Raw genomic sequence first — 3,245 nt, 5'->3', positions numbered from 1 at the left:
CAGCAATTTTTCAAACAGACAACTTTCACGCTCTGCTTGAGAATGCACCCTTTCAGACATCACAAACAACTAAGAACCAAGCTAATCAACTCTCTATTCAGCTGCATCATTAACAGAGAAAAACAGAAAAACCAACAGCAACATTAAGACAAAGATAATTATCTTTCATAGAGGGGGAAAATTTAAAATGGAAAATTACTTACTGTAATAAAGTAAAGTGTCACCAGCATTTCAATGTGAGTCAAAGTAACATTCAGGACTTGGCTCACTAGATTTCTGCTGTGGGACGAGTCACCAAGTCCACACTGGTCTGTTGTCCACATAGTGTTTTACAAAGTAAAGCGAGGCATACAAGTCAGCGAGACGTGTCTGAAACACCAAACTACCAAAATCACAAAATCAAAAATGTACAGATAAAAAAAAATGCTATTTTCCCCACATATGACGTTTTCATCACTGAACAGCACAGAAACAAACACAAATGCCTCAACTGAAAAGCTGTAATTCCCAGGATAACCCTCACCATTGCATTCCCAGATCCGCAGAGCTAAAAAATTACTACACATACCTCTGGACTGGTGTCGTCATATGGAAGCGGCTGGTTCCTGATAGTTTTGCTGCCTGACTGGCAAAATGGTTGGATGGAGTGGCGGTTCATATCAAGTTAGCAGACAGCCTCGACTGAATGCATGCTGAATGTAAAAGTGTGCACCTGTCTGCTTGTCAAACTCTCTGCCACGCTAACTATATGGCTGAAGTTTTAACTCTGAGCTAAGACTTTGCAGCAGACAGCAGATGCTAAAATTACTTGCTAAACCAAATGTCTCAAAGTAAAAATTGCCCTGAAGTCATCTTCCATCCATCCAAGTCATCTTCCATCTTCCATCCACTTCCATCCATACCTATACAGCTCATTTTGGTGATAATGACAGTTTGGGGTTTTACATAATTATTGTATGGCCTTGCCTTACAATATAAAGCGCCTTGGGGCAACTGTTTCTTGTGATTTGGCGCTATATAAAAAAAAAATTGATTGATTGATAATCACAGATGGTTGGAGACTAAGGTCTCATTTCCAAGTTTGTGTAATGCCTGTATGAAATGCAGTAAGCCCTCCAGTGTTCAACTCAAAGAAATTCATTTCTTTAACAAGACCACAGCATCTACTTGAGGATAAGTATATCAGTTTTTTGTCATCCAGGTGTGTACAATATGCATATGGAACACGGCACAAACACAAACAAGTGGGGACAAATAAGTAATAGCAAAACAGAAGTCATAGTCATTATTCTTAAACTTTCAAAATTAATTTCATTTCATTTCTACAACTACACAATCAGATAGCCAACAATCAAGCAACTGAACTGAAGGAGCTAGCGTGTTAGCTTTCCAAAGCTTGTTAGCTTTCCAACGCTAGCTTCCTGGCACACAGCGCATATGGTGTCTCTGAAATCCACGACAAAACCCAGCCACACCGGGAAATCACTAAGGGCCCTTGGGCAAGGTTCTTAATCACTGAGTTGCTCCCGGTGTGTAGTGAGCGCCTTGCATGGCAGCACTCTGACATCTGTGTGTGAGTTTGTCTGTGTGAATGGGAGGCAAAATTGTAAAGTGCTTTGAGCTTCTGATGCAGCTGGAAAAGCACTATAAATGCAGTCCATTTACCATTTATTTTAGCGGAAGTTAGCTTTGAGTTAGCAGAACCTTTGAGTTGGCATGCACACTGACTTCCACAAAATGTCTTGTAAATCACTCCAGAGGTGTTATCAGGTTACAAAAACAGCGTTTTCAGTTTTCCAGGTGTTTATTTCTTGCTAGCTTTTACATAATATATGACAGAGGTTATATTTACACACAAATGAAACAAAGTTCACAGCTAGCTAGACCAGCCAGTGACGTCACCATGCTAACATCCGCGAGATGTCTTGTAAATCACTCCAGAGGTGTTATCAGGTTCCAAAAACAGCATTTTCAATTTTACGTGTTTATTTCTCACTAGCTTTTACATAATATACAATAAAGAAGTTATATTTACACACAAAAGAAACGTTTGCAGTTAGCTAGACTACCTACTGACATCACGGTGTGACTTTTCAACCTCTTAAAATACCTGTTAAGATAGATAAAGGTTAGCCATCTTTGAACTTTTCCAAGGTCTGTGTCCCAAGAATGTTCCCTGTGAATTTGAAGACTCTGGCAGTAATAGGACTGGACTTATGCTGAGCACAGACAGACAGACGGACGAACAGACAAGCGCAAAAAGTTTTCATACATTGTGTCCGTGGAAGGCAGAAGGAACGTCATGTGAAGTCTGGTTATGTTTAAAGGTGCCTTGACACTTGCACAACTTTGATCCACGCACTTCCCTTGCACTCTGCCGTGCAGGAGAGTAAACTCGTCCAAACCGTTGTAAAGTGTGCTCGGCTTCATGGAAGTGTGCAAAAAAATCTGAAATATTCAACATCTCTGTCACTCATTAATTACGTGAACTTCACGTGAACGTTGTGCAAACAATTAAAAAACACTGTGTGTGAGTGCGTCATTTAGTCAGCGCACCGCATCACAGCGCAGCTCATCTAATTGATTATAACGAAATGTTAAATCTATCATAAAGATACTTTTACAGATACTCATGAGAAGGAATTGTTAGGTTCTATTATCACGGTGAGACCTCCAAAAAGAACTGGACAGGAAACAAACTTCAAAGTTTAGATGTTGTATTGTAAAGAGTTGTTACACTGATACAGAGTTATACCAGTACTGGGATCTTGAACCGGTCGCATGCAAACACCTGGAACAAAGAACCCAGATTTCCGTTGTTCTCTAACTTTTATTACTTCAGCCTAAGCCACCCCCATATGGGTAGTCCCTAACCTGGCTTGAATCAGTGTCTATGTGAGATGGCTGCAAATTATAGTGAAAATGGGCAGCTGTCTGTTCGCGGTGCGTTCACGGTTATGTAAAAATCTTATAGTGTGTGTTCATGTATGTAGTGTAATTTCACGCAATAAAACAGAGTGTTCCATCATGCTGATTCTTTTTTCCAAATAGACATGAATACTTTGGTTTTATCAATTCAAATCAGTTCAGATTTTTTTAATCAATTAGACAGCTATAAAAGGATATGATAGTTTCACCAAATACAGGAACATTTTGTGCGTCAACCATTTTGAAAAGCATTTAGGTTAAGATCTGATAGTTACAAGGACATTTTGGATGTACGTCAGCCATTTTGTGTTATGCAT

The 3,245-nt window shown here is 39.5% G+C and overlaps 1 protein-coding gene across 1 annotated transcript in view; it reads right to left on the bottom strand.

Annotated features, from left to right (window-relative positions):
* raver2 (ribonucleoprotein, PTB-binding 2) overlaps window positions 1-3,245 on the bottom strand; it is a 359,833-nt gene that overhangs the window by 186,383 nt on the left and 170,205 nt on the right. The window lies entirely within an intron of this gene.

Source organism: Thalassophryne amazonica, chromosome 10 (assembly GCF_902500255.1).
Source record: "Thalassophryne amazonica chromosome 10, fThaAma1.1, whole genome shotgun sequence".
NCBI lineage: Eukaryota > Metazoa > Chordata > Actinopteri > Batrachoidiformes > Batrachoididae > Thalassophryne > Thalassophryne amazonica.
The sequence above is the reverse complement of the archived record's forward strand: the minus strand, read 5'-3'. Positions and strand labels throughout refer to the sequence as shown.